The sequence below is a fragment of the Thunnus thynnus genome, chromosome 16 (genome assembly GCF_963924715.1).
Source record: "Thunnus thynnus chromosome 16, fThuThy2.1, whole genome shotgun sequence".
Taxonomy (NCBI): Eukaryota; Metazoa; Chordata; class Actinopteri; order Scombriformes; family Scombridae; genus Thunnus; species Thunnus thynnus.
Window position 1 is genome coordinate 18745876 of NC_089532.1, and position 19596 is coordinate 18765471.

The 19596-nt window shown below is 40.9% G+C and overlaps 1 protein-coding gene across 2 annotated transcripts in view; it reads right to left on the reverse strand.

Moving 5' to 3' along the window:
* LOC137199792 (regulator of G-protein signaling 6-like) overlaps positions 1-19596 on the reverse strand; it is a 41897-nt gene that overhangs the window by 14562 nt on the left and 7739 nt on the right. The window lies entirely within an intron of this gene.

Below are 19596 nucleotides of genomic sequence, written 5' to 3' on the forward strand. Positions count from 1 at the left end.
TTCAGAATCAGGATGGAGTTAAAGATGCATTGATGGATGTTTTGGCCACTTAGGGGCAGTGGAAACAAGCTGTAAACACCACCTTTTTTATAAGTTGATATGGCAAATGTATTAGCTAACCATAGCCTATTTACACATCCAGCAGACAAAGAGCACATTAGCATTAATTGGAGTCATGTTTCTGGTCCACTGGCAAATGTTTTGCTCTCCATCAACTCCTTGAGGGACATATCTGGCTGCTAAATGCCCCGCCATGTTCAACAGCTAGTCACTGACTTTGTCTGATCTCATCTGTATTGTGTGCTACAGTGTATTTTTTGATATGAGGGCACCAAAATCAGCAATTTTCAACATATAGTGGCTTTAAGGGTTTAGAAATGAATGCAATACCCAGTGGACACCAGAATGGTGACAAGCTGACTCAAAACCCATGTAAAGATCAAGGTTGAAACCGAACGGTTCAATCTAAAAATATATGGATGTTCCACTTTATAGAGGTCAGACCTTATCAAAAGAATGGGAGTGGGCTTTGGTCAAAGGTTAAATAGAATAGTATAGTTGAAAAGAAACACATGTACATATTTGTGTGTGTCATTGCCACACGTTAGGGTGATTTATTTAGCTGTAACAAGGGCTTGGGTCAGGACAGTTTGACCAATTGAGAAAGTCTGTCACAGCTACTCCCCAGAAGCAGAGATAAACATAACACCTCCGACGCAGCCAGAGCCCCAAACACATCACACATCAGCCACCTAAATTAGGCCCGGCACAGCTCGCCACTCAGCCACTACACAGGGGAGAACACATACAGTAAACAAGCGAACATCAAGGACATGGACACACATGCAGAAAACACAAGCATGAACACAGAAATCCATAAACAGACTTGTAAACATACTGATTTAAAAAAAAATATCTGTGTTTGGGTCAAGTCCTTGAATGGGTTGTTTATGAGCATAAGTAGTCAGGTCAGGTCATGTATTGATGTGAGCAGTCAGTGCTCTGTTGCCTGATGGAGTCTCACCAGAAATCAATCTACATCAAAAAGATCCAGATTTTGCACACTAAGCTGTATTATCAGCAGCCAACCATATGCGGTACAGTAGCTGCTAAGGTCGTTCCACTGGCTATTAAATTCTTTATGGCTCCCTAAGCATCTGTCTAGTAAGTAAGCATACTCAGATGCTTGCACACACACACACTCACATGCACACACACACACAAGCACACACTGCTACAGTATGACAAAGCTGATTAGGTGAATTTCAAGGGTCCAACTTATGGGCTCGACACACTCTGAATTTAAAGAAGCCTTTTCTGTTTTCTTTCATCCAAAGTAGGCTATAGCATGTTCCCTGCTTATCCCACCATATTTACAGATGACTTCAAGTCACGATCACTGGAGCACAGCAGCCTGCTGTGATCTAGTTCGTGCCATCCCAGCATACGTCTGGAACGTCTTTCCTTTTTCGGTCTTTCCTCCACTGCTCATTTATCATTTAACACAGCAGATCTGTGAGTGAACTCTGTCCACTATAGCAAGCAGACAGGCTATGAAGTGCTGAGTAAAGTTGTTTGAAGCATATAACATTGTAGATCTTTATGTTTATGCTTGTGCTTTTCAGCTTTGGGTTGGTTGTAAGAGCTAAATTTGACTTCAAATATTAGAATTGAGTTTGTTATTATGTGCATATTATTAGATATAGCTGAGAATTGTATTATTATGATACTTCTGTTTATCCTTAATGGAATAATTTATTTGATGTATGGATGGTGGGTTATTGCATTAAGACTTAATTCAGATACTTGTGAGATAACACACTTTGCTAGCAGAATGAAAAGGTTAGAAGCTAGTTAGCTAAACTTAAGAGTGGAACAAAAAAGGTTTGACCACGTAATAACACTCTAACAACACATCATCATCAGCCAAAGACAACATACATATTTTCAAGTGTTCCCTTATTGAGAGAATCTCTGTGGGATATAATGTGTGGATGGAAATGGAATACCTGAATGGATATGGATGTTAATAAACCATCAAAAACCAGATTGGATTTCCACCCTTCATTGGATATGTGAAGTGGCTAACTAAGGGGCTAGTGATTTAAGTTTAAGCCCCAACATAGCCCTCACAAATATATAGTCTCATTTTCATAAAAGTCACCATAATTTCCTTAAACAGCTGGGCACTGTAGTTTTTGCAAGTTGTCACTCAAACAAAACTAAATGGTGTATTTATCAGGGACTATTTTCAGCAGCGGATTAATACACATTTGGTATTTACTGCAGCAGGATGGTGTATGTCGGACTGACTCTAAATAAACTACAGTGCCCATGTTCATGGTAAGGAAGGAACCTGTCAACCAGCGTGATAGTGTGGCTCATTGATGTGTTTACAGTAGTTTTTGGACAACGATGGAGGTCCATAGTGCAGAGGAATAAGCTGTAGCAGGCTAATATTTGTTAGTAAGATCAATTTTTTGTTGGTTTAAGTATTTTCATTGGAGTTATTAACATTAAGAAAAATATAGAATAGCTTACCCTTGAACTATTTACATTCACACCCTCTGTATTGTATATTTCCTTTGTTGTAATGAGGCAGTGAGTACGCTAGATTTGAACAGGCTTGTGTGTGTGTTGCGTGTGTGTGTTTCCATTTACAGATGTAATATTTCTCTTCAGCCCATTCTTCATATTCTTAAATCCTGCTGTGATTGTCCACCTATAGCATCTTTTGGTTAAAGCGACTGGAGGATAAAGAGAACAACAAGTATAGAGTGCAGCATGCTACGGCACACTTACTCAACCACCATTACAATCAAAGGTAATCACCCTCCCTGGCAAAGCATTAAATGGATGATTCATACATGCGCTCCATAAATCCACAACAAAACACCCAGATGTATATGGATTTAATAACACACATAATGCAGAGCAGAGAGGAGGGAGAGAGAAGACAATTACCAATCTCTCACCATAAGCTTGAGAGAGTGTCTTGGCATGAATTATTGAAGATCCACTATGGAGAATTACTGCCTCAACTCTGTTGATAAATCTCTTAGAGCAGAGATAACTAGAGCTGCATCTGCCCTCTGTGAACACAGACTTGGTATTTTAGGCCTGCTGTCGCCTACATGCGAGCGTAAACAGTTTTACATGAGCACAATCACGGACACAACAGATTACTACTGAAGCATTCCAGTCTTTCCTTTGAAGACAAACCTTCCATGCAAAACAACAGGGAAAAAGCTTTGAAAGCAGTTCTGTTCGATTCCAACTCTGAAGGACACCTCAAATCCCCTGAGACACAACAACATGGAAAGGATTAACTCCTTTTGTTCTCATTTAATAATGGACCTTGGACCGGGTAGCAGCATAGAAAGAAGAAGTCATTATCTCCCTATAGGATGACAGCAGACAAGAAGTACTTGGCACAGCTACAGAAAGTGCACATCGTATCTCCTGGATGTACAAGCTAATGGTGTTTGCAGCTTGGTGTGGAGGGTTTTTGAGAGCAGAACATTGCTGCTAGCATGCGATAACAGCACTTTGCCCTTCGCCACCAGGCTCTATAAATGATTATCAGGAGAACACTTGTGTATCTTGCCACCATATGTTTGCATTCGCAGCGCACGTGTGTGTGTGTGTGTGTTTGTTGCTGTGTAGGTGTGTGTGTTGAGATCTGTCCATCTTATCTTTTATAGCTCTGAGGGCAGCACTACTAGTCTGTGCGGCACATGTAGAAGGGCAAAGGTTCAGGGAGAAAGTGAGGGAGCAGCTAGAGGTGAAGTGTATGTACAAGACCAACAAGTAAGGCCATTAGTATAAAAAGCATTTACTTTACATTAATGTCAAGATTGTACTCTAATTTCTAAAACAAGATGTCAGTACTTCCTGTTACATGGTTTCTTAATGGGAACTTAATGAAGTGAAATAAAACCATCTAAATGGGAGCATCAGGGACATAAATAACCATCAAGTAAATGTGACATGTTGAACTCCAGTAGGCAGGCTGTAATGGAAACATTCACTTCTCCTACTAATTGAAACCCTGCACCCTTTTTCCAAAAATGGCCAGAGACGAAGCTATTAAAAACTGGCCCAGTCTTCAGAAATGAGATCGTGCTGCTAAAAGATGTATCAGGCAGTAATAGTGCCATTAATGATTCAGCAGTCATCAGTGGACTCAGGCACACTTGTCATTGTTGAAAGACGTTCGTGTCTGCGAGGAAAACGACAGATGTCCAGGTGACGGGCAAAAAAGATACATTTCTGGCCTGGAGATAATTATGATGTGTCGGCGAGAGATGAAATAGTGATGAGGCTTTGAAAAGTTTTCAAGTTTGCTAAGTCAAAATACTGGGAATGCTCCGATTACTACTGTACCAAAAGACCTTTATTTACATTTTCTTCTACTAATTTCTGTGTAAAAATTCCAGTCCACCTTAAAAGAACAGAAAAGTATGACAACGCAATATTTTAAATTCATTAGGATTTATCAGGATTGTATTATATTGTGCATAATGCTATTATAATAGAGAGCAGCAGCTGGCTGGATTTAATTTGACTGAAGAAGAGCTGCCCTCTCTTCATCTTTTTCTTCCTCTGTTTGTTTTAATCTGTAGAGAAAATAATACTACAGAGTGTAAAGAGATTGTTTTAAGTAAGTCTCAGGTATAAAATATAAATGTCCTTCAGTTATTCAAATACTCAATAACTCAGGTATGCTCTACTGTACGTTTCCAGCATTGCAAACCTCAACAGTGTGAAAAAAATATGAATACATCTTTACTTGGTAAGCTTAATAAATGATTATTCATTGTATGACCTTAGCACATACTGTATATATTCATAGCTGAATTACTTTAATTAAGTCGATTCATTCTCACTGCAGACAGGTTTGGAGCATTAACAAAGCTAAGTTTGTCCCATAGGGTCTTCCATTTGAAAAACGGTAGGAGACAAAAAAAAGCAATATTGTGTTTTCTCATTAGATTTGCTTTAGTTCCCTAATCGGAGATGATGGAGGTCATTGCATTGCAGTCATTAACCATGAATTCAATCCTTCACTTCTCATTTCTCTTTTACTTCTTCACCCAAAGTCATGACTACATCACCGACCAAGAATGTGTCCTCTGAATTTAGACGAATAAGAAAACAAAACTATAAATGTATATTAAATGTAGAACTTGTTCCTCATCCAGAGAGACCTGAGGAGAAACCTCTATCTCCAGAAGTTCCTCTTGCAGCTCATCTGAAGTGTTGAGCCGATGTGAGTTTGGCTGGATGCAGCACTCTGCTCTATATACCTCAAATCCTGGACTCGATGCGTTTGTTTCATCTATTTTTTGCTTGAAGAAACAACAGAATTGTTGGTTGTTGTTGTTTCTCAAGCTGTATGAACTGCTTTATATACTTTAAGTTGATTCCTTGCCTCAAAGAAAATTGTAAACTCTTTGTGTATATTTGTTGTATTGTTGACCGCTGCAGGGTGTTGCAGCACCATCCAGCCTTAAACATAAAATGCTCTCCCTCACAGCGGTGTCGGCTGCAATCAGCCCTGTGCAGTGTGTTGTCATAAACACTGTCTAACACTGTCTTTTGCAGGGGTCATGTTTTCAGACATTTGCGGGCTAGTAGGACAACAGTGGCATAGTTATCCCCATGAGCAGTTGCTTTGTAGCCTTCCTTTTTGTTCCAGTGGTACTCAAACTTCCGATATTTTCAATGTATTCGTGTTTTTGCAGATTTTTTTTTTAGAGAAAAATGAATTGGAATAAGGATATTTTCACAAAATTAAAAAATGTTTTTCCTATACTAGCATATTTCTGTAAAAAGAAGTGACTCAAAATAACTTTCTGTTTTCTTTGTGAAAAAAAAGATGGTTTTGCATGTGTTGGTGGAAACCTTCTTGTTCTGTGGCTGAAGATTTAGTGTGAATATCACTGTGTTCTTGTCTTTCATACAGCACATACTACAGTTAAATTTATTGATATTTCCATCCATCATGAGTCTTATTCTTTGTTGGCCATAAGCTGTAAAAGTTGTGCAGTAACCGTAAAGAGATCATGTTCAATCAGTCTCATAAAGAGGAACAGAGAGGGTGAAGACTGAACTATTTCATTTTTTGAATTCTTCCCTTCAAATAATCACAAAAAGGGAGCAACATTTGCAACACTCTTCAAACTACAAGAAAAAACTTGATGATTTCCCTTCAATATAACATCACTGCATTGAGGCCTAACCAAAATTTCTCTGAGCCACAAGTTCTCCTCATTCATTTTGAGCCCCATCTGCAAAAAGCTATATTTTCTCAATAAACATATAATATAATAAAGGTCACACTATAAACAATAACAGCAAAACACAAAATCACAAAATGATTGCACATATACAGTATATTCATTGCATGACATTCTGTCCTGGCCCAAAACTTGTTGGATGATGTATTGTGAAGTAACTTCAAAAAAGTACACAACCCATCAAACAATACTTTTTTTGAGTGCCATTTTGACCTACGCGCCATACTGAGTGCATAATTAAGTGAGTTCCAGCTGGTGTGTGGCACTCTGGGGAATGAGGTGAGAATAAAGCCTGCTGGAGAGAGAAGAACCCCCCCTCTTTTTCCCATCTCTCTTCCCCTCTGCCACCATCCAACTCTCTTAGCATGCCAAGTCATGATGAGGGAGCTGCGAGAGCTTCTCTGCTGGATATGACACACCGAGGAGCGACACTGACAGTCGTGCAAGGAGCGGCACAGCAGACTGGAAAAGCCCTGCCAACCAAGGGTGATGTTTGGAAACTTAGACTGCTTTTGAGATGTGCGAATGAATCAAATTTGCACATGCTCAGTCACACACTGACAAATACCCATGCACAGTCATGATGACAGCATGTGCATTTGTACACATACACAAAGACATAAAGAGTTCTACAAAGCTCTTGGTGATTCTCATCATTACCAAAGCCAAAGTACCTGCTATGTCTAATATTTCATTTCAGTGACACATCAACTATGTCCTAACGGCTGAAAGAGACACATTCAATGATCCATCTCTTCTCCAAATTGCCATCTCCACAGGAATACCCTGCAGGCAAAGCCTTTTCCTTTCTGCAATAAACATTCCCATCAGCTCCTGCAGCTGAAAAATGCCTTTTACACTCCATTGAAGCCATGTTCCCTAAAACCCTTCATATGTAATCCCTGTGATCATTAGTGGCGATGGATTGTAAACGCACTAAAGTTAATTGTTTGAACGTGGAGGAAAGAAATCCTATTGACTCAAATCTGTGTTACATCATTGTGAGAAAAGCCTGATGAAGGTTAAACATATGTTCGAGCACATTCTTGTGTTGCTTTGCTGAATGGCTCCTACAGGTTTTCTTAAGGATGAAGTAACATATTAGGAAGCAGTCCCTCAGCAAACATGTAAACAATCCGTTGCAGTCATTAAAATCCTTATTGGTTGTCATCTACTCGTACAATCCAGCTCCTGCAATTAACTCAGAATGTACAGTGACATTCATTCCTATGGTCAGGTGTTGCCCTGTGGATGATTCAGGTGTAATTTAATCACATACCAGGCATCAGCAGTCCCCTTAGCTTAAGTGGCCACAACACAATAGACACCCTGACCTGACAAAGAGGCCCAGAGCTACAGGACTACATGAAGAGTCCAATTAGCCGCTGCTTGTTTGCCCACCCAGCTGGACGCTCCTCAGGGGAAACATGCTGAGATTCAGAAGTGTCCAACTGCGCTTCACTTTGAACCAATCAGACCCGAATGTTGGGGCCGAGAGTGTTGATGAGGATGCTTGTCACTTGTTTGGGCCAGTTGAGAATCCCTTATGGTAAGTGACGTGGGTGCGATGAGGAGTTTTCGGCGACGGGATGGGTCAATGTGTGTGCGTGTGTCTACTTAGATCCTCCATCTCCACGGCAACACAGTGGCAAGAGGAGCTAAGCAATTAAAAGTTTGTCATGTTCTGCTCCAGCATGGGCAGCAAGCCAGCTTGACTAAATTACAATTACAGATTGGGCTCATTGGACGGAAGGGATAATCTTGTTGTCAGTGATTGCTAAATATGAAAAAATTAAGAAATGAACAAGATCCTTTTATGTTCTAAAAATCAAACGTTTTGGGGTCGGAAGTGACGTGCAAAATTCTTGAGAGCGAAATACAGATGGAAACACTGTCACGGCTGAGACAAGATGAGAGTATAAACCTACCCACAAACCACAGTGACTCATCAGGTCACCTTTCTGTTGATGAGACTCAAGGAGGACAGAAAAAGATCATCTCCCCTCTTGTAAATGTCTGTTGTTAGATACTCTACAGGTTGCTAAGGGCTTGAGTGCAGGCAAAACAGAAGTCTGCTCCTGTGAATAGACAGTCCACTCTAAAGCAAAGTGCCCTGTGCAGATACAGGGGCTACTTTTAAAAAGAGACGCTGTCTGAAATGAAGGGCATCGACAACCTCACATTCAACTGGCAGCTCTTATATTCTAGTGTATGAGTCCATAAAAAAGTGCCAGTTTTATTACATGTCAAAAATGAACCACAGCTACAACGAGCTACAAAAGGTCATTTGCTCCAGAGGGAGAGAATCACATTACCTGCAGTTCACTCCGCTGCAAGATTTACCATGGAGATCATTTACTAAAAGGTGCGATGCAAGAGCAATTTGCATGCAGCGAGGCTACTTTCACTGCAAACACCTCTCACGCCACCTGCATGCTGAGTACCTGTGGGATTCTGTGAAGGTTTGGATTCTGATAAGGTTCAGTATCCTTACAGCCACTATTCTGTAATTAGGGAAGAAAAGCAAAGGAAGGGTGTTTGCATGTGGAATAATGGAAAAAAACAACAGAGAGAGCTAACACACTGCACCAGGCAGAAAGCATCTGCCTGATTGTCACTTTCAGAGCTCTTTCCAGAGAGGGTTTTCTATCATTTATCAGCTTTTTGTTTCTTCAACCAGTCAACTCTGTCTTCTAGTCTCAGTCACGGGATAAATCTAAGTCTCGCCTCTAAGTCACAGCCTGTTCACTGTTATACAACACCAAGGTAAGCTGCTAAAATGTGAAAGCGGCAAAGTGGAAATCAACAAAAGTGTGACAATGTGGGGTGAGAGGTAGTGGATAACGCCATGCTATTTTGAGGATGCTGGTGAGGATGCTGATCGTTTAGAGCCCATATGGGGGCCTCAGACTGGGCACAATTCTCTTTGAAGCTACTCTTACTTGCAGCCCGTCCCCACAAGAAAAAACGACAGTATAGATCTATACACCTATAGTTACATTTACGCCATCCATGGTCTGTAGTAATTATGACGCGGGAAAGTGATGCAGCTTAGATGACATCAATATAAGGTGACTCTTATTAGGGGGAGGCGGGTTGGGGGGATGGCTAGGGTGCTGAAAATACTCTTATGTGTCGTTTCAGGAATCATTGGAAATTGACCTGTTCTGTCGATTCAATATGAGGACTTGTTGCTTGGTCACCGCTGCTGTCTGTGTGGGAGTGAGGTTACTGAATAGAAGTTCATTTTGAATCTTTTCCACTTTCTTGGTCAATATTTCTTCATTTTGGCTTCGTATCTTGGGCACTGTACCAGCTAATCATTTAATAATATCTGCAGGAGATTGGATTGAGGTGGTAAAACTTCAGGACCATCTGTCTATCTTTGATGTTGGTATCGTCCCCTGACACGCCACTCCTGCCGGTCCCATTCCTTGAGGCCTGGTGGTAATTGGGTTAGAGAGAAAGAGAAGAGAGAGAGAGAGAGAGAGAGAGGAGGCGTCATCAAGCCCAGGTTTGCCTCACCCTCATTGGGCCCACAAGCCTGTTCTTGATGTCTAAGACACAGGAGACGAACTCTCTTATTGCAGAGTTTATTCATGTCTGAGGAGAGGAGAGGAGAGGAGAGGAGAGGAGAGGAGAGGAGAGGAAAGCAGAGGAGAGGAGAGGAGACTATGGGTGTCTTGATGAAGCATTTGGGCTTCAAAAGCCGACAACATAACTCACTTTTCCTTTCAATATTTACACCCCATTCTATTTCAACTGTGATAGCTGGCTAGAGTCAAAACTAGTCATTTCTCCTAATCAGCATGTCCCTCTTTTGAAGTGTTGATGCACAATACTTGATAGGCCTGATGTAACCACAAAGACATGGACCCAACATCTTAGGCAGTTATTTGAGATGACAAGATGTTTTCTCTAGTAACAGTAAAATGCGTGTGGTAGGCAGGTCCAGCCTCTCCCATCTGCGCTCAGCTCCATCCATTATAACACACACAGATGGTTCTTGAGCCTGTCATTAGTAAACTGTTGAATGGATAGTGTGTGTATGTGTGCGTGTGTGAATTGTGTAGAGGCACTTTACAGCCAAATGATACATCATATCTTAATCGGCTTAGCAAAGTTTTGATCTAAAGGAATGTTTCCCTTTGTTTCTCTTTTCATGTCATCATTCTAGAACGCCATCTGCTCCTGATCTTCTTTTCACAGGAGGAAAATGTGCCTCTGGACCCTCACAGTGCACAGATCCTTAGAATTTCACACAAGTCTTCTGTCAGACAGTGAGCAGCACATTCACTGGCCGCACTGTGTGTTAATACGGAGCAGCATCAGGATAGAAATGATGCTAGACGCCAGTATAGCGAGGTCCTACGTAAACAACTCTTTTCTCGCTGGCTGACAGATTTTCCAATGCTGGCAATAAAGCCTTGTTACTTCCAACTTGCAGGTACAAGTAATGAAATTCAGGAGGCTGGGCTGACATGTGGAGAGAAAATCTCATCTTGCAGTGCCACGGGGCAGAAGGCAGAGTCACACACCTGTAATGTGCTCCGCTGCCCTCAGTCCCTGGGGGGATGACTCCTCTTCCTGATAGGGACCTACAGAGAAGACGTTAGCAGCGCTGGTCTCTGTCACACTGTCATCCTCTCCCTTACAAGCCACTCGTCCACTTACCATCCTCTAATCGTCTTTTAATGAAACTGAATGAGGCCTGAGATGACCTGGGGAAGCTCCTACAGTTGCATCACGGGCAAAAAAAATGTGTTTAATGTAATAACAGGATATGTTACAAAGGTGTGTGAGGCTGATTGACTGAATGATAGAATCAATAGACGGCAAAGCGTGAGTGCTATAGTAGGTGTGTTTTACGGCATCAAATCCGTACTTACTGCTGATTGATTATCTATAATGTCAACAGACCACCTTCAGTGCAAGCTAATGCATTGCTAGGCAGTGACAAAAATTTGCACATAAATCTTTTATTCTCTCACCTCAGGGGAGCCAAAAATGAACCATCTATTATGTCTGCAAAACTAGAATTTGCAACCTAACCATCACACCCTCTTGAATTATTGAATATGCTTCCTAGAAAAAGGAACTAGCCATGCTTTGTGATCTAATATCCTTTCAACATATTTCAAAATGAAGTGAAGTGTCCTCTTCTATGTTTCTCCCCAGCTGTGCGCTATCTGCACATGACAGCCGGCTATAATTTAGCAAGGGTTTGTGAAGGCGATTTGCTCAGCCACACCTGCACAACAGCAACACTTTTCTGACCAGGGATTAGCACATCTAAAAAAAATCTTGAAAAAAGAGAGAGAACAGAGAAGCACTGGATTCTGAAAAATATCACTATCTCACCACAGCCATGAATAGTTTGTAGATTATCCTCTAAAATCTACAAAATGATGTCTGTGTTTGGAAGGCAGGGCACTGATGACCTTGTCTTATTGTGTGAAAAATTCTGCAAAGGCTTTGACAGCGATTGCAAAAAGGCCATGGCCTGCTTTATACAAAGATTTAACATCTGCTAATGCTCCTTCTTCCTCGTAATGCGAGAGCATTCATATTTAATGGATCTAGATGTGCTAATAGTTCATGATAGGAATTTAAAACTCTTTAAGTATGTCACTTAGCTTTGTTAACAGGGTGGCTCCCATGTGGCATGCAACAATATGACTTTTTTCAGTGAGGCTGAGCTCAGGAAGATCATGGTTTAACTACCAGTATTATTTGACAAGTAGAGAGAGTTAAGTGCATTACAGTGTGACACTAAAAGTGATCTGGTGCTTTTCTATGAGATGGAAGCAATCACATGTGAATGTCAATGAGACATGACACAGGCTTTAAAGGATCCCATGGCCTTCTGTGTCACTGTATTCACATACTGTTCAAACACTGCAAGTCACAACCAGTGTTGTGCAGTAATGCATGACGGAGTAATGTGGTTCAGTAATGTGATTACAATTTGAGATTCAGCAGTTACATTACAGATAATCTCAGCAATGCTCAACTTCAGCATTTGTGGGGTCGACTTATTTGCTGCCTTGCTAGTTGCTGGAAGTTGAATGGGATGTTTAATACATAAATTCTTCTCAGTGAGCAAAGTAGACAGACTGATTTGGGAAGCGTTAGCTTAGCACAAGGGCTCAAAGTCCTTACCTTTTGGCTATCCTCCACCAAAAGAGGAGAATGCATGTTCAGGTAACTACAAAGTTGTCATATTTAAATGTTGTATCATTTTAGCCGGCTAGGTAGCCACTTGTGAAGGCCTCAGTATGTTTCAAATGAACTAGATCACACTGTGAGTGTCTGATTACATCTAAAGGCAAATATGTTTAAATGTAGTTAACTTGTTAACTTAGGTTCAGGAGCAGAACCACACCTCAACCACACCTCTAATCACCTGCCATGCCTACTTAAACCCAGTCAACCCATCCTACCCCGTTTGTCTCAGATTTCTCGACCCACCCTTCCTTTCCCTTCCCTTCATTCTTTCATCTTCCTATCTCATCCCTACCCTCATCCCTTCATCCCCTCATCCCCTCATCCCCTTATCTCTTTATCCTCTCCTCCTTCTTCTCCCATCCCTTCCTATTCAATCCGGTGCATACCTCTACCATGTCTCATTCTAGTCACCGTCTTGGGGCCAGTGATCAGCTTGGGCGGATATATGCCTGAGATGGAACCTCCACACTGAGTCTCCCTCCGCCCAGTCTTCAGTACATCCTCCCAGACCAGCCTAACAGATGACATCTTCCTTCTCCCTCACCCACATCCATTCATCTATTCTCAACATTCAATACCTCCTGAATTCCATTAAACCTTTAAACGACATATTGGTGTGGTGTGGTTCTTGCTAGTGAAACCTCTTCTGAAAGGGCACAATTGAAGGTGGGGCGAAAAGCCTGACATCATAGGATCCTTTGGCCACATCCCAGAAAGTGATGTAACAAGTAATGTATCTCTCTTACTTTTGATATTGAGAATTAATTTTCAATGAGTAATAACTCAAACCTTTTGGCTTCTGTGAGAGACATTCTTACAGCATTGTCCCATTGGAAATTGATAATGTATCAGCTATGTGGCATTGTCGAGTTGGATTGAGGCTGGCAATCAGGAGGTGAGGTCACAGGAGAACATGAATGTCGCACCCAAACCAACAGCAAATGACCATCCCTTCATTCATCATCTTCTCCTTGCAATTTTTAAATCCACAGTCCTTGCTGTGGAAAAAAAATCACACATCTATGAATGTGCATTCGCCTCATGCTGCCAGCTGTGTCTCCAAGCGTGGGAATAACCATGTTAGCTTCTTCTCGTGTTACCACCCCTGTCACCATCTCTCTCTTTCTCTCAATGCCCTGAGCCCAATCAATCCTGATTATTATTATGAGCTTAAAAGCTTCGGCACTCCCTTCCTACTTTTTTCCGTTAATGAAGACCAATTTCCATTTACATTAAAGCAAATGCACTGATGTCAAATTCAACCCTAGATGTATTGGAGTGTCTAAATAAATTAGGCTCATGTTGCCTGACACATAAGTAGTTGAGAAGGAAGAAGGGAATTAATGAAGGTTTCTTGCTCTAGTACAATATGTTGCTTTAGAGGTTTCTCATATGCACACACTGCATTAACGCTCTGAGAGCAGGTTCAACCTTCATTGAGGCAAGCATAAAAAGACCGGGGTCCAGGTTCTGCATTTTCGCTCTCTAAGGTTTTTTTTTTCTCACTCAGTTTGATGAAAGTAGCCACGGCTTTGTTATGGATTTGGCCTCTGCTATATGAGTTATTGACAGAACAATTGGAGTGGAAACGGGAGTCGGCCCACAGCAAGGTCTCCCACAAGGACATTTCTATTATTTTCAAGCTGAAGAGGAAGAAAGAAGAAAATCTGCCATTGATTATCTAACTCACTCACATAATGTCAAAAAGTGCAGCCTCCCCAACTTCACAAATTCAGTTTGAAATTTCCCTGAGCATCAGAAGATCACAGTCATTTTTGACAAATGAGTTGTTTGGACCACAACATGACTCCAGCTGTGACTAAACCAGGCAGACTCACAAGGACATTTCAGTCATTTGTCCGATTAATTTTGCAGTGTTAGGACTTTAAGTGACAGCGTGCAGCTTAACTGAGGAATCCCAAGAGGCAAAGTTAAAGAGTCAGGGTGGTCAACGCTGGGAATGTGGTTTAGGGTGCAGGTCAATGTTCTGGAGGAGGGCCAAATGGTCTGGTGTCTCCTCTGAGGGCTGTTTAGTCAGACTTGCAGGCCATAGTGATTAACATTCGGCGACTGGGTGACTCATCCCTGCTTCAGCCTCAACCCAGAGAGAATTACAGAGTCACACCACTCCAGCAGCAGCCGCTCCATCATTACCTGAGTTTGAATGCTGCACAGATGACACTCTGTCCCTCACTGTCTGTCTCCCGCTCATCTGAGTCAGACCTTCTATTTCAAGGAAAACTCATTTCTATCTATCAACTTGTCTGTAAACAACACAAGACGCAGCGTTGGCAGATGGTGCAGCAATTACAGTACATTTATAAGGTTGTTGATCAGCATATTTCATTTACATTCTTCAGCATGTGACAAGCTGTATTCTACTGTATTATGCTCTTTGTCTTTGTCAGTGGTAATTAGCAGCCATTTGCGTGCCATGTTTGTCACCGAGGCCATGTGTGTGACTAGATTCTTCTGTTATTTTTCATTCTCTGAGACCTTTTTCTGGTGTCTGAGCAGAGAAAGAGCCATCTAATGAAGCATTCAAAGATTTAAATATGAAATATCTTGTAATCAGGCAAGTAATGGGCAGCTTTTTTTTTCATCCATCAGTTTTATTGAGCATATTGAGGACATTATCATCACTAGCAATGCAGATAAAATGTGCCACCAACAAGACAATGACAATGTGCTCCTTTTTCTTGATTAGCAGTGTAGTGAGAGCAAAAATGGGACAAAGGGAGACGAGAAGCATTTCTAGACGAGATCCCCAGAGGTTTGAACAAGTTGAAATTGAAGTGTGAAGAACATGAAGTTGTAAAAGGGGAAGAGTGAGCAGTGAGCAGTGAGATATCCCTGGCAGGGTCAGATATGGAAAATAATATGGCACTGCACCTCCCAGCTGAGATTACTGACTCTATTTAATTTATTCATTATGTGTCAAGTCCATTCACCATGTTCAGAACTTAGTTTTCACTCTTCATGTAAATGTGGAAACTCAGCACACTTTGGATCATCGGCTCTGATTGTAGGAGTATTGCTTTTTTAATGTTCCTTTAAAGTTGTTATTTTGCAGGATAAATGAAACATCTGCTCTTGCATCCTTATTGCTCAATCATGTATTAAATTTCCATCAGCCGAACTGAGTAAAAACAGACTTACAGCTAATTGTGCACATACTTCATGCACAAATGATTTGGTTAGCCACTATAATGACCAGCCTTAGATGCTACTGCACCCTGGAAAACTAGATCATTTCATGAAGTCGATCTATCCCCATGGCTAAATGGTTCAACACTGGCCCATACAAGGAGAACACAAAAAAGCCTAATAGAATTAGAAATTCAACCTCCTGTTGATATTTTTTTTGATATTATGAAAGACAGGTAGCAGAAAGATGTTGACTATGCGCTCATGAGATATATCTTTAACCTAAAATCATAACTCCAAGGTGCTGGTCATGTTGATACTCCCTAAAAAAATCTAAGAACTCACCTGGTCAGTGTTTGATCAATGGGTTTAAAATCCATTCAAGCGGTTTCTGACTCACTTCACCTCACAGTTTATTATTTGTTAATCGCTTTCTAGCTATTTACTGTATTACCCTCTAATTTTGAGAATTTAGAAAAAACAGCAAAGTTATTAACATTAAATCTTGTTGAACAGCTTTGTACCAAAACAGTTCTTAAAACGGCTATGATCAATACTTTCTATGGATCACATAACTACATATGAATACTAAATATTCTATTTCCCTCAGGAGTGGACAAAGCTAAAAGGAGAGTAAATATTGGACTTAGATTGTGTCCAGTGACCAGAAACAACACCACAAATGAATGCTAATATTATTAAGCAACTGTTTGCTACAGTATCAAGCTCACCATGTGAATTTAGTAAGGTGATAATATGACAGTGTTATTGCCGGTTATACGATATGAATTGCCTGCAGGAGCTTTCTCAGTTACAGCAGTATTCAGCAAGTTTTAATAGGCTGATTTATGGACTCTTGGGCTTAATCCTACTATTTAAATAGAAGCTACTCAGCAGATGTCACCTATGGGGGCCTTTCACGGCTCAGTTCAAGGTTTCATTCTCTCTACGTTCATGCTCCCACTTAGCAAGCATGGCTCAGTGCTCAGTTACAATGCTGACTTTTTAGTTTTATATGAAGCAGAATCCAGCCTGAGACCCTCTGGCTGTTTCTCAGGCTACACTCATAAGGATGTTTGTAGTTTTTCTCAACAATGTTCTCAACTGTCAGAATTAAGATGGCTTGTAATTTACTACTTTAAAATCATCTTCTTTGTATTTTTGTTCAGTGTCCTCTAGTGTTATCTTTGCTTTATTCTCTCTTAATCACTTTACTCTTCTTCTGTTAATTTGCTCCTGGCAGGCACTTTGTACACCCATGATAAGAGCAACATGAGTGCAATTATTATCAGTGTTATTTTGAATTCATTTATGAAAAAAACGTGACAAAACCATGTGGGGCTGTAATATCTTGTTCTCTTTTTGCATCCCATTTTTTTACTAATTCAGTGTGTCAGCACTACCGTGGGGCTACAGTTTGCACAGCGAGTCACTGCTGTCAAACATGTCAGAGTTTCACCCCAAGGCACAGAGAACCAGCAGCTTTTAACATACCAATATTACAGCCAGTTCCAATAATCCATTAGTATTTACTGTATATGATGATACATGAGTTTTTATTTCTATCAGCATCATTAAGAACAGTTTAACTGGGCAACAGTTTCCTCACTGATGCTATTACACATCAAACAGTAAATGGATATTGGATCTGATGTGGAAATCCTCTCTAAGTCGTTTTCTGTAATTTTATACATATTTCCAATATTTTCATATTATGTGCTCTGTAAGAGTGCAGTTAGCTCCGTCATTTTCCTGCAGAGATGCTGAGGTTATTCAGAGTACAGTAAGAGGTTTTTAAGGACTGCTCCATCTCCAGTGTGATTCCAAGCAGCCTTTTCAGCCAGCGATAAGTGGGAGGCTCATAGGGGTTTGGACGGCATTTAGAAGAGGGACACAGTGGTGCCAGCCGACTCTCCCCTCCCTACCAAGCTCCTTATTAACACCACCGTATGCATGCATATGGAGCTTTACACTTCAGTCCCAGTAAAGAGCACAGAAACACTGGCTGCATTATTAAATGTGCTCCTTTAAGAGCACATTGTCAGCAATGTGCAAACAGGGAGGGAAACCACAAGAGGCATTGGCACAGGAAGGACTTTCCTCACTGGAGAAAAGCCTTTTATTTCAGTCACAGCAGCTCTCTATAGATGAGGTGAATAATCCTGTCAACACAGTGCGCAGGCTGCCAAAACACTGTGAATTATTATCCAATTATGATTTGTTTTCCAGTGGACTTCCAGGATTTTCATGTGTTGGTCCTTCTGCTTTACTGGAGAGAAGAGACAGTTCAACACATTAAAGGGCTTGGTTATATAATAGAGCTTTGCACTGTTACTGTTGTTTTATCTTATTGACCCAACTTGGAAAGCAACCCACACTGGCACTTAGCATAGAGGCACACATGCTTCAGCGTGACCCTGATAGTTCAGCCCATACCAGCGCCTCAGATAAAGGCTCCCATGGTGCAAGCAGAGACGGTGTTAAAACAGTCATACATGATAAAGCGCTGGGAGTACTCATCCCTACAGCTGCAGAGGTGATATCCAGAGCGTTCGGCTGAGCTGTGCTATCTTAAGTGCACACTGGAACAGCGAATAGTGCCCCATAGACACCTCGGATGGAGGTTAGTCTTAAAAGAGGAGAGATATACCCTCCATGGGCCCCACGGGCACTTCAGAAAGAGAAGAGTGTGACTCATGGACTGCAATAGGAAGACAGACAGGCAGGCTTCCTCCTGTCCGGTGAAACTAGAGCATCTCAATCCTCTTGGCCTTTCAAACCCAACCAGCTGTCGGTCCCTGCTGTGGTCTGCAAATGGACGATGTGGGAAGTTGCCATTTACAGTAATTTCATCTCCTCCTGCCACTTGAGGGAGATTCAATGTCTATCCAGTTGTGTGATTTCTGTAATTTTATACATATTTCCAGTATTTCCATATCATCCACCCTGCAGGAGTGGAGTGAACTCCCTATGTGTCCTGCCTCTATATCATCCTAAACCCAACCAGCTGACAGTGACTGATACTGTGGTAACTGAGTGGATGGTGTGGGAGGTTGGGGCTGGAACTGACAGCAATTTCTTTCTCTCCTGTCATTCAGGTTATGTTAGACATCCAGTCTGAAGGAGTGACATGATAGTGTTAGTCATCCATAGCTCCTGCTACACGAGCAAATTTCTACTATTATGTTTCACAACCCTGTAATTTTTATGCAAATTCAAACATCTGTCCAACTGACTTAGAAACAATGTGTTTAGTTAAGACATTAAAACCCAAGATGGAATGCTTGAAATGAGCTTCAATTATTAATTAGCAAGAAGCAGAAGATCCAGTAAAAGCAGTTATATGTTGAAAATATAATCATCATATGTCATTAAAATACAGGTTATAATCTACTAAACTTAATTTTTCAGCGAAATTTAACCATTACAATCCGGTTTTTACGGAAAAATGGGAAGTATAAGTCACAAGCCTCTGCTCCATGAAATCAAATTTTACTTCATATAGCTCCATTAAATCTTCATGTATCAATTGCCTGATCAGAAAGACCGAGTGATCTGCCTACACGGAGCTGATGGGGGGCTGCCACCCCACTGATCTCTTGCTTTCTTGGTACTACGTTTCCTTGCCAAAATTTTAATTTTACAGTATCTTTTAAGGTTTCAGATTTTTTATTAGCTTAAATTATGCTTTTATTCTGATTAAAATGCAAGAAATCATGGAGTTTGACAAATTAAAACATTAGCCTGCAACAAAATACAAAAAAAAAACAACTTACATATCCTGTACCCTATCCTTCTATGTCAATGTTCCCTTCTGATCATCCATTTTTATATTTGTTCAGTAAGTTATTTTTAAATGTTTTTTTAAACTTACTCAGTGTTCTACATGTTTTCAGTTCCACAGCTGTTCCATAAATTC